We start from the raw sequence: 13,205 nt of genomic DNA, 5'->3' as shown, positions 1-13,205 counted from the left end.
AAGTTTATTAAGTCAGCTGTCCTCGTTAGTAACCTACAACTAGTTGTCCACAGTTAGATGTACAGAAATAAATCGATAAATATTATCTTGAATCAATCCACGACCCAGTGTATACATATCTCAGTATTGATCACAACTCAAACTATATATATTTTGGAATCAACCTCAACCCTGTATAGCTAACTCCAACATTCACATATAGAGTGTCTATGGTTGTTCCGAAATATATATAGATGTGTCGACATGATAGGTCGAAACATTGTATACGTGTCTATGGTATTTCAAGATTACATAATATACAATACAAGTTGATTAAGTTATGGTTGGAATAGATTTGTTACCAATTTTCACGTAGCTAAAATGAGAAAAATTATCCAATCTTGTTTTACCCATAACTTCTTCATTTTAAATCCGTTTTGAGTGAATCAAATTGCTATGGTTTCATATTGAACTCTATTTTATGAATCTAAACAGAAAAAGTATTGGTTTAAAGTCGTAAAAATAAGTTACAAGTCGTTTTTGTAAAGGTAGTCATTTCAGTCGAAAGAACGACGTCTAGATGACCATTTTAGAAAACATACTTCCACTTTGAGTTTAACCATAATTTTTGGATATAGTTTCATATTCATAATAAAAATCATTTTCTCAGAATAACAACTTTTAAATCAAAGTTTATCATAGTTTTTAATTAACTAACCCAAAACAGCCCGCGGTGTTACTACGACGGCGTAAATCCGGTTTTACGGTGTTTTTCGTGTTTCCAGGTTTTAAATCATTAAGTTAGCATATCATATAGATATAGAACATGTGTTTAGTTGATTTTAAAAGTCAAGTTAGAAGGATTAACTTTTGTTTGCTAACAAGTTTAGAATTAACTAAACTATGTTCTAGTGATTACGAGTTTAAACCTTCGAATAAGATAGTTTTATATATATGAATCGAATGATGTTATGAACATCATTACTACCTCAAGTTTAGTAGGTAAACCTACTGGAAGTGACAATAAATGATCTAGCTTCAAAGGATCTTGGATGGCTTGAAAGTTCTTGAAGTAGGATCATGACACAAAAACAAGTTCAAGTAAGATTTTTACTCGAATTAAGATAGTTTATAGTTATAGAAATTGAATCAAAGTTTGAATATGAATATTACCTTGAATAAGAAAGATAACCTAATATATATAACAAAGGTTTCTTGATCTTAGATGATTACTTGGAATGGATTAGAAAGCTTGGAAGTAAATTAGTAAACTTGAAGGGATTTTTGAAGTGTTCTTGAAGTGTTCTTCCTATGATGATTATAGCTTGATTCTTGAAGTGATTTTTGATGAAGATGATGATTAACTACTGGAAAAATACGTTCATAATAGTGTGGGTGTGTTGAGAGAGAATTAGAAAGAGAATTGGAAGTGAAATGGAATGAATGATGAGTGGTAATTGGTGAGTGGTGAGTGGGGTTAAAAGGAGTTCTAGTTAGTTGACTAGCTCATGGTAGAAGTTAAAATTGATTAGTCATACATGACATAATCAAGAGTGGAATCCCATGCTAGTTCCTATTGGTATATACCCATAGTAAGTACGTTTTGAAGCTGCGTATAATACGGGTAAAAATACGACTAGAATTCTTGATGAAAGAAAAGAATGGGAAAGTAACTGTAACCATTTTCGTTAAGTATGAGTGTTTTGATATATGTTTTGAAGTCTTCCAAAAGTATTTTAATACATCTAAATACACTACATGTATATACATTTTAACTGAGTCGTTAAGTCATCGTTAGTCGTTACATGTAAGTGTTGTTTTGAAACCTTTAAGTTAACGATCTCAATTAATGTTGTTAACCCATTGTTTATTATATCTAATGAGATGTTAAATTATTATATTATCATGATATTATGATATATTAATATATCTTAATATGATATATATACATTTAACTGTCGTTACAATGATAATCGTTACATATATGTCTCGTTTCGAAATCCTTAAGTTAGTAGTCTTGTTTATATGTATATAACTCATTGTTAATATACTTATGGAGATACTTACTTATCATAATCTCATGTTAACCATATGTATATCCATATATATATCGTCATGTCGTTTTTACAAGTTTTAACGTTCGTGAATCGCCGGCCAACTTGGGTGGTCAATTGTCTATATGAAACATATTTCAATTAATCAAGTCTTAACAAGTTTGATTGCTTAACATGTTGGAAACATTTAATCATGTAAATATAAATCTCAATTAATATATATAAACATGGAAAAGTTCGGGTCACTACAGTACCTACCCGTTAAATAAATTTCGTCCCGAAATTTTAAGCTGTTGAAGGTGTTGAGGAATCTTCTGGAAATAGATGCGGGTATTTCTTCTTCATCTGATCTTCACGCTCCCAGGTGAACTCGGGTCCTCTACGAGCATTCCATCGAACCTTAACAATTGGTATCTTGTTTTGCTTAAGTCTTTTAACCTCACGATCCATTATTTCGACGGGTTCTTCAATGAATTGAAGTTTTTCGTTGATTTGGATTTCATCTAACGGAATAGTGAGATCTTCTTTAGCAAAACATTTCTTCAAATTCGAGACGTGGAAAGTGTTATGTACAGTCGCGAGTTGTTGAGGTAATTCAAGTCGGTAAGCTACTGGTCCGACACGATCAATAATCTTGAATGGTCCAATATACCTTGGATTTAATTTCCCTCGTTTACCAAATCGAACAACGCCTTTCCAAGGTGCAACTTTAAGCATGACCATCTCTCCAATTTCAAATTCTATATCTTTTCTTTTAATGTCAGCGTAGCTCTTTTGTCGACTTTGGGCGATTTTCAACCGTTGTTGAATTTGGATGATCTTCTCGGTAGTTTCTTGTATAATCTCCGGACCTGTAATCTGTCTATCCCCCACTTCACTCCAACAAATCGGAGACCTGCACTTTCTACCATAAAGTGCTTCAAACGGCACCATCTCAATGCTTGAATGGTAGCTGTTGTTGTAGGAAAATTCTGCTAACGGTAGATGTCGATCCCAACTGTTTCCGAAATCAATAACACATGCTCGTAGCATGTCTTCAAGCGTTTGTATCGTCCTTTCACTCTGCCCATCAGTTTGTGGATGATAGGCAGTACTCATGTCTAGACGAGTTCCTAATGCTTGCTGTAATGTCTGCCAGAATCTTGAAATAAATCTGCCATCCCTATCAGAGATAATAGAGATTGGTATTCCATGTCTGGAGACGACTTCCTTCAAATACAGTCGTGCTAACTTCTCCATCTTGTCATCTTCTCTTATTGGCAGGAAGTGTGCTGATTTGGTGAGACGATCAACTATTACCCAAATAGTATCAAAACCACTTGCAGTCCTTGGCAATTTAGTGATGAAATCCATGGTAATGTTTTCCCATTTCCATTCCGGGATTTCGGGTTGTTGAAGTAGACCTGATGGTTTCTGATGCTCAGCTTTGACCTTAGAACACGTCAAACATTCTCCTACGTATTTAGCAACATCGGCTTTCATACCCGGCCACCAAAAATGTTTCTTGAGATCCTTGTACATCTTCCCCGTTCCAGGATGTATTGAGTATCTGGTTTTATGAGCTTCTCTAAGTACCATTTCTCTCATATCTCCAAATTTTGGTACCCAAATCCTTTCAGCCCTATACCGGGTTCCGTCTTCCCGAATGTTAAGATGCTTCTCCGATCCTTTGGGTATTTCATCCTTTAAATTTCCCTCTTTTAAAACTCCTTGTTGCGCCTCCTTTATTTGAGTAGTAAGGTTATTATGAATCATTATATTCATAGATTTTACTCGAATGGGTTCTCTGTCCTTCCTGCTCAAGGCATCGGCTACCACATTTGCCTTCCCCGGGTGGTAACGAATCTCAAAGTCATAATCATTCAATAATTCAATCCACCTACGCTGCCTCATATTTAGTTGTTTCTGATTAAATATGTGTTGAAGACTTTTGTGGTCGTTATATATAATACTTTTGACCCCATATAAGTAGTGCCTCCAAGTCTTTAATGCAAAAACAACCGCACCTAATTCCAAATCATGCGTCGTATAATTTTGTTCATGAATCTTCAATTGTCTAGACGCATAAGCAATCACCTTCGTTCGTTGCATTAATACACAACCGAGACCTTGCTTTGATGCGTCACAATAAATCACAAAATCATCATTACCTTCAGGCAATGACAATATAGGTGCCGTAGTTAGCTTTTTCTTCAATAACTGAAACGCTTTCTCTTGTTCATCATTCCATTCAAATTTCTTCCCTTTATGCGTTAATGCAGTCAAGGGTTTTGCTATTCTGGAAAAGTCTTGGATGAACCTTCTGTAGTAACCAGCTAGTCCTAAAAACTGGCGTATGTGTTTCGGAGTTTTCGGGGTCTCCCACTTTTCAACAGTTTCTATCTTTGCCGGATCCACCTTAATACCTTCTTTGTTCACTATGTGACCGAGGAATTGAACTTCTTCCAACCAAAATGCACACTTTGAAAACTTAGCGTACAATTCTTCCTTCCTCAATACTTCTAACACCTTTCTCAAATGTTCACCGTGTTCTTGGTCATTCTTTGAGTAAATAAGTATGTCATCAATGAAAACAATGACAAACTTGTCAAGGTATGGTCCACACACTCGGTTCATAAGGTCCATGAACACAGCTGGTGCATTAGTTAAACCAAACGGCATGACCATAAACTCGTAATGACCGTAACGTGTTCTGAAAGCAGTCTTTGGAATATCATCTTCTTTCACCCGCATTTGATGATACCCGGAACGTAAGTCAATCTTTGAATAAACAGACGAGCCTTGTAGTTGATCAAATAAGTCGTCGATTCTCGGTGGTGGGTAGCGGTTCTTGATGGTAAGTTTGTTCAACTCTCGGTAGTCGATACACAACCTGAATGTACCATCTTTCTTCTTGACAAACAAAACAGGAGCTCCCCACGGTGATGTGCTTGGTCGAATGAAACCACGCTCTAAAAGTTCTTGTAATTGGCTTTGCAGTTCTTTCATCTCGCTGGGTGCGAGTCTGTAAGGAGCACGAGCTATTGGTGCAGCTCCTGGTACAAGATCTATTTGAAATTCAACGGATCGATGTGGGGGTAATCCCGGTAATTCTTTCGGAAATACATCGGGAAATTCTTTTGCGACGGGAACATCATTGATGCTCTTTTCTTCAGTTTGTACTTTCTCGACGTGTGCTAGAACAGCATAGCAACCTTTTCTTATTAGTTTTTGTGCCTTCAAATTACTAATAAGATGTAGCTTCGTGTTGCCCTTTTCTCCGTACACCATTAAGGGTTTTCCTTTTTCTCGTATAATGCGAATTGCATTTTTGTAACAAACGATCTCTGCTTTCACTTCTTTCAACCAGTCCATACCGATTATCACATCAAAACTCCCTAACTCTACTGGTATCAAATCAATCTTAAATGTTTCGCTAACCAGTTTAATTTCTCGATTCCGACATATATTATCTGCTGAAATTAATTTACCATTTGCTAATTCGAGTAAAAATTTACTATCCAAAGGCGTCAATGGACAACTTAATTTAGCACAAAAATCTCTACTCATATAGCTTCTATCCGCACCCGAATCAAATAAAACGTAAGCAGATTTATTGTCAATAAGAAACGTACCCGTAACAAGCTCCGGGTCTTCCTGTGCCTCTGCCGCATTAATATTGAAAACTCTTCCGCGGCCTTGTCCATTCGCGTTCTCTTGGTTCGGGCAATTTCTAATAATGTGGCCCGGTTTTCCACATTTATAACAAACTACATTGGCATAACTTGCTCCGACACTACTTGCTCCGCCATTACTCGTTCCGACACCATTTGTTCCTTTCGTTCTATTAACCCCTGGTCCGTAGACCTCACACTTCGCCGCGCTATGACCATTTCTTTTACACTTGTTGCAAAATTTGGTGCAGAACCCCGAGTGATTCTTTTCACACCTTTGGCATAGCTGCTTCTGATTGTTGTTGTTGTTGCGGTTATTATTGTTGTTGGGATGATTGTTGTAGTTGCTGTTGTTGTTGTTGTTGTTGTTGTTGGGCCGTTTGTTGTAGTTGCCATTGATGTTGCGATTGTTGGGATAATTGTTGCGATTATTATTGTAATTGCTGTTGTTGTTGTATTGGTGATTCTTATCACCGTTTTCCTCCCACTTTCTTTTGACTTGCTTCACATTGGCCTCTTCAGCAGTCTGTTCTTTAATTCTTTCTTCAATCTGGTTCACCAGTTTGTGAGCCATTCTACATGCCTGTTGTATGGAGGCGGGCTCGTGTGAACTTATATCTTCTTGGATTCTTTCCGGTAATCCTTTCACAAACGCGTTGATCTTCTCTTCCTCATCTTCGAATACTCCCGGACACAATAGGCACAATTCTGTGAATCGTCTTTCATACGTGGTAATATCAAATCCTTGGGTTCGTAACCCTCTAAGTTCTGTCTTGAGCTTATTGACCTCGGTTCTGGGACGGTACTTCTCGTTCATCAAGTGCTTGAATGCTGACCACGGTAGTGCGTACGCATCGTCTTGTCCCACTTGCTCTAGATAGGTATTCCACCATGTTAACACAGAACCTGTGAAGGTATGCGTAGCGTACTTCACTTTGTCCTCTTCAGTACACTTACTTATGGCAAACACCGATTCGACCTTCTCGGTCCACCGTTTCAATCCGATCGGTCCTTCGGTTCCATCAAATTCCAAAGGTTTGCAGGCAGTGAATTCTTTGTAGGTGCATCCTACACGATTTCCTGTACTGCTAGATCCAAGGTTATTGTTGGTATGTAGCGCAGCCTGTACTGCGGCTATGTTTGAAGCTAGAAAAGTACGGAATTCCTCTTCATTCATATTCACGGTGTGTCGAGTAGTCGGTGCCATTTCCTTCAAAATAGTCAAATGGAACAAGTTAATCATACAGAATATTAAGAGTAGTTGATAGTATTTCGTAGCATAATATGAACTCATTTATAAAAGCTTTTTCTTCATATTAGCGTTTTATAAGTTTAAATTCGGGTAGTACCTACCCGTTAAGTTCATACTTAGTAGCTAATATACAATTCAACTACTACAATTCCATATGAAAAACTGATTATAATAATATTTCGCGTTTAAACTTTTATACAATATTTTACAAACTTACAATACCGCTTATTTTACATAAAGCATGAAATATAGCACACAATAACTTTGATACAAGATAGTTGTGAAGATAATTCTAGCTAGTACACAAGTCGTTCAGCAAAGGCAATAAAGACACGTAATTCATACGTCCAGAAACAAGTCATGCATTCTGGTTTTACTAGGACTACTTCCCATCCTTGGTCTTGTGGAACATAACCGTTATGGCCGTTGATAAGACAGCGTGTTGTAACGTCGTCAAAGGGACGAGGGTTACGTAATGTCCAACAGTCCCGTAACAATCTAAAAACCTCATTTCTTACCCCAATTACCGACTCCGTCACTTGTGGGAACGTTTTGTTTAATAGTTGTAGGCCGATGTTCTTGTTCTCACTTTGGTGAGAAGCGAACATTACTAATCTGTAAGCATAACATGCTTCTTTATGTTGCATGTTAGCCGCTTTTTCTAAATCACGAAGTCCAATATTCGGATATATTGAGTCAAAATAATTTCTTAACCCATTGCGTAAAATAGCATTTGGGTTCCCCGCAATATATGCGTCAAAGTAAACACATCGTAACTTATGGATTTCCCAATGTGATATCCCCCATCTTTCGAACGAAAGCCTTTTATAAACCAAGGCATTCTTGGAACGTTCTTCGAATGTCTTACAAGCTGATCTCGCCTTAAATAGTTGTGCCGAAGAATTCTGACCGACTCTAGACAAGATTTCATCAATCATGTCTCCGGGTAGGTCTCTTAAAATATTGGGTTGTCTATCCATTTTGTGTTTTTATACTGTAAAATAAACAAGAGTTAGATTCATAAAAAAAATACTTATTAATACAAGCAATTTTTACATATATCATAAAGCATAAGCACACTATATTACATATATTACACCACACGAATACAACTATCTTATTCCGACTCGCTTGTTTCTTCTTCTTCGGTTTTGGTTCGTTTTGCCAAGTTTCTAGGGATATATGATGTTCCCCTAATACGAGCCGTAATTTTCCACATTGGTTTAGAAAAACCTGGTGGTTTAGAGGTTCCCGGGTTATTGTTACAACTTAAGGACTTCGGGGGTTGATGATACATATAAAGTTCATCGGGGTTGGAATTAGATTTCTCTATTTTTATGCCCTTTCCCTTATTATTTTCTTTTGCCTTTTTAAATTCAGTTGGGGTAATTTCTATAACATCATCGGAATTCTCGTCGGAATCCGATTCATCGGAGAATTGGTAATCCTCCCAATATTTTGCTTCCTTGGCGGAAACACCATTGACCATAATTAACCTTGGTCGGTTGGTTGAGGATTTTCTTTTACTTAACCGTTTTATTATTTCCCCCACCGGTTCTATTTCTTCATCCGGTTCCTCCTCTTCCGGTTCTGATTCTTCTTCCGGTTCCGACTCTTCTTCCGGTTCCTCTTCGAGAACTTGTGAATCAGTCCACGAATCATTCCAATTTACATTTGACTCTTCATTATTATTAGGTGAGTCAATGGGACTTGTTCTAGAGGTAGACATCTATCACATAATATCAAACGCGTTAAGAGATTAATATATCACATAATATTCACATGTTAAAAATATATAGTTTCCAACAAAATTTGTTAAGCAATCATTTTTCAAGTAAACACGATCGAAGTCCAGACTCACTAATGCATCCTAACAAACTCGATAAGACACACTAATGCAAAATTCTGGTTCTCTAAGATCAACGCTCGGATACCAACTGAAATGTCCCGTTCTTATTGATTAAAAACGTTCCATATTAATTGATTTCGTTGCGAGGTTTTGACCTCTATATGAGACATTTTTCAAAGACTGCATTCATTTTAAAACAAACCATAACCTTTATTTCATCAATAAAGGTTTAAAAAGCTTTACGTAGATTATCAAATAATGATAATCTAAAATATCATGTTTACACACGACCATTACATAATGGTTTACAATACAAATATGTTACAACAAAATAAGTTTCTTGAATGCAGTTTTTATACAATATCATACAAGCATGGACTCCAAATCTCGTCCTTATTTAAGTATGCGACAGCGGAAGCTCTTAATAATCACCTGAGAATAAACATGCTTAAAACGTCAACAAAAATGTTGGTGAGTTATAGGTTTAACCTATAGATATCAAATCATAATAATAGACCACAAGATTTTATATTTCAATACACATCCCATACATAGAGATAAAAATCATTCATATGGTGAACACCTGGTAACCGACATTAACAAGATGCATATATAAGAATATCCCCATCATTCCGGGACACCCTTCGGATATGATATAAATTTCGAAGTACTAAAGCATCCGGTACTTTGGATGGGGTTTGTTAGGCCCAATAGATCTATCTTTAGGATTCGCGTCAATTAGGGTGTCTGTTCCCTAATTCTTAGATTACCAGACTTAATAAAAAGGGCATATTCGATTTCGATAATTCAACCATAGAATGTAGTTTCACGTACTTGTGTATATTTTGTAAATCATTTATAAAACCTGCATGTATTCTCATCCCAAAAATATTAGATTTTAAAAGTGGGACTATAACTCACTTTCACAGATTTTTACTTCGTCGGGAAGTAAGACTTGGCCACTGGTTGATTCACGAACCTATAACAATATATACATATATATCAAAGTATGTTCAAAATATATTTACAACACTTTTAATATATTTTGATGTTTTAAGTTTATTAAGTCAGCTGTCCTCGTTAGTAACCTACAACTAGTTGTCCACAGTTAGATGTACAGAAATAAATCGATAAATATTATCTTGAATCAATCCACGACCCAGTGTATACATATCTCAGTATTGATCACAACTCAAACTATATATATTTTGGAATCAACCTCAACCCTGTATAGCTAACTCCAACATTCACATATAGAGTGTCTATGGTTGTTCCGAAATATATATAGATGTGTCGACATGATAGGTCGAAACATTGTATACGTGTCTATGGTATCTCAAGATTACATAATATACAATACAAGTTGATTAAGTTATGGTTGGAATAGATTTGTTACCAATTTTCACGTAGCTAAAATGAGAAAAATTATCCAATCTTGTTTTACCCATAACTTCTTCATTTTAAATCCGTTTTGAGTGAATCAAATTGCTATGGTTTCATATTGAACTCTATTTTATGAATCTAAACAGAAAAAGTATTGGTTTAAAGTCGGAAAAATAAGTTACAAGTCGTTTTTGTAAAGGTAGTCATTTCAGTCGAAAGAACGACGTCTAGATGACCATTTTAGAAAACATACTTCCACTTTGAGTTTAACCATAATTTTTGGATATAGTTTCATATTCATAATAAAAATCATTTTCTCAGAATAACAACTTTTAAATCAAAGTTTATCATAGTTTTTAATTAACTAACCCAAAACAGCCCGCGGTGTTACTACGACGGCGTAAATCCGGTTTTACGGTGTTTTTCGTGTTTCCAGGTTTTAAATCATTAAGTTAGCATATCATATAGATATAGAACATGTGTTTAGTTGATTTTAAAAGTCAAGTTAGAAGGATTAACTTTTGTTTGCTAACAAGTTTAGAATTAACTAAACTATGTTCTAGTGATTACGAGTTTAAACCTTCGAATAAGATAGTTTTATATATATGAATCGAATGATGTTATGAACATCATTACTACCTCAAGTTTAGTAGGTAAACCTACTGGAAGTGACAATAAATGATCTAGCTTCAAAGGATCTTGGATGGCTTGAAAGTTCTTGAAGTAGGATCATGACACAAAAACAAGTTCAAGTAAGATTTTTACTCGAATTAAGATAGTTTATAGTTATAGAAATTGAATCAAAGTTTGAATATGAATATTACCTTGAATAAGAAAGATAACCTACTATATATAACAAAGGTTTCTTGATCTTAGATGATTACTTGGAATGGATTAGAAAGCTTGGAAGTAAATTAGTAAACTTGAAGGGATTTTTGAAGTGTTCTTGAAGTGTTCTTCCTATGATGATTATAGCTTGATTCTTGAAGTGATTTTTGATGAAGATGATGATTAACTACTGGAAAAATACGTTCATAATAGTGTGGGTGTGTTGAGAGAGAATTAGAAAGAGAATTGGAAGTGAAATGGAGTGAATGATGAGTGGTAATTGGTGAGTGGTGAGTGGGGTTAAAAGGAGTTCTAGTTAGTTGACTAGCTCATGGTAGAAGTTAAAATTGATTAGTCATACATGACATAATCAAGAGTGGAATCCCATGCTAGTTCCTATTGGTATATACCCATAGTAAGTACGTTTTGAAGCTGCGTATAATACGGGTAAAAATACGACTAGAATTCTTGATGAAAGAAAAGAATGGGAAAGTAACTGTAACCATTTTCGTTAAGTATGAGTGTTTTGATATATGTTTTGAAGTCTTCCAAAAGTATTTTAATACATCTAAATACACTACATGTATATACATTTTAACTGAGTCGTTAAGTCATCGTTAGTCGTTACATGTAAGTGTTGTTTTGAAACCTTTAAGTTAACGATCTCAATTAATGTTGTTAACCCATTGTTTATTATATCTAATGAGATGTTAAATTATTATATTATCATGATATTATGATATATTAATATATCTTAATATGATATATATACATTTAACTGTCGTTACAACGATAATCGTTACATATATGTCTCGTTTCGAAATCCTTAAGTTAGTAGTCTTGTTTATATGTATATAACTCATTGTTAATATACTTATGGAGATACTTACTTATCATAATCTCATGTTAACCATATGTATATCCATATATATATATATATATCGTCATGTCGTTTTTACAAGTTTTAACGTTCGTGAATCGCCGGCCAACTTGGGTGGTCAATTGTCTATATGAAACATATTTCAATTAATCAAGTCTTAACAAGTTTGATTGCTTAACATGTTGGAAACATTTAATCATGTAAATATAAATCTCAATTAATATATATAAACATGGAAAAGTTCGGGTCACTACAGAACCCGTCGAAATAATGGATCGTGAGGTTAAGAGACTTAAGCAAAACAAGATACCGATTGTTAAGGTTCGATGGAATGCTCGTAGAAGACCCGAGTTCACCTAGGAGCGTGAAGATCAGATGAAGAAGAAATACCCGCATCTATTTCCAGAAGATTCGTCAACACCTTCAACAGCTTAAAATTTCGGGATGAAATTTATTTAACGGGTAGGTACTGTAGTGACCCGAACTTTTCCATGTTTATATATATTAACTGAGATTGATATTTACATGACTAAATGTTTCCAACGTGTTAAGCAATCAAACTTGTTAAGACTTGATTAAATGAAATAAGTTTCATTTAGACAATTGATCACCCAAGTTGACCAGCGATTCACGAACGTTACAAATTTGTAAAAACTACATGTTGTTGTATATATAGACATATATCTATGGTTGACATGAGATTATGATGAGTAAGTATCTCACTAAGTATATTAACAATGTGTGATATACATAAGAAATGAGATTACTAAGTTAAGAAACTCGAAATGATATATATAACGATTATCCTTATGATAACGTCTACTAAATACATATGTACCATATTAAGATATTGATACACTATATTTAACATGCTAAAATGATATTTAAATATATCATTAAGTGTGTTAACAATGAACTACATATGTAAAAACAAGACTACTAACTCAAGAATTACGAAACGACACTTATATGTAACGATTATCGTTGTAACGATATTTTAATGTATATATCATATTAAGAGATATTAATACATCATAATATCATGATAATATAATAATTTAACATCTCATTTGATATAATAAACATTGGGTTAACAACATAAATTGAGATCGTTAACTTAAAGGTTTCAAAACAACACTTACATGTAACGACTAACGAAGACTTAACGACTCCATTAGAATGTATATACATGTTGTGTTTTGATATGTATTCTTACACTTTTGAAAGTCTTCAAGACACATATCAAAGTATTTCAACTTAACAAAAATGCTTACAATTACATCCTCGTTCAGTTTCATCAACAATTATACTCGTATGCACCCGTATT

Source organism: Rutidosis leptorrhynchoides, chromosome 3 (genome assembly GCF_046630445.1).
Source record: "Rutidosis leptorrhynchoides isolate AG116_Rl617_1_P2 chromosome 3, CSIRO_AGI_Rlap_v1, whole genome shotgun sequence".
In the NCBI taxonomy this organism is placed as follows: domain Eukaryota; kingdom Viridiplantae; phylum Streptophyta; class Magnoliopsida; order Asterales; family Asteraceae; genus Rutidosis; species Rutidosis leptorrhynchoides.
This window is presented reverse-complemented; position numbering follows the sequence as displayed.